Below are 344 nucleotides of genomic sequence, written 5' to 3'. Positions count from 1 at the left end.
AGCCCCGGCGCGGCCGCGGGAGGATGAGCGGGAAGGGGCGGCGGCGCCGGGCTCGAAGCCGCGGGCTGCGCCGCCGGCCGGGTCCCCTCGCCTCCCGCGGCCCTCGCGGCAGAGCTGCGCCGCCTCCCTGGCTGCAGGACTTTCTCGCTGCTCCTGAAGGACGAGGGTGCTCGCTGGCAGGGCATGATGTCCGGGCAGCTTTTGGGGAGAAACAGTGGGATATCGCAGGCCTGGAGGCGGAGGGAGCTGAGCTTGCTGGTGGGGAAGGAGGGGGCAATGGAGCTGCGGCTCGGCGGCKGCAGGACTCGGCGCTGAGCTCGCGTCCCGCTCAGGGAGCCGCAAAG

Source organism: Rhea americana, unplaced genomic scaffold (assembly GCF_003343005.1).
Source record: "Rhea americana isolate MKP2758 unplaced genomic scaffold, rheAme1 scaffold_652, whole genome shotgun sequence".
Classification (NCBI taxonomy): domain Eukaryota; kingdom Metazoa; phylum Chordata; class Aves; order Rheiformes; family Rheidae; genus Rhea; species Rhea americana.
The sequence above is the reverse complement of the archived record's forward strand: the minus strand, read 5'-3'. Positions refer to the sequence as shown.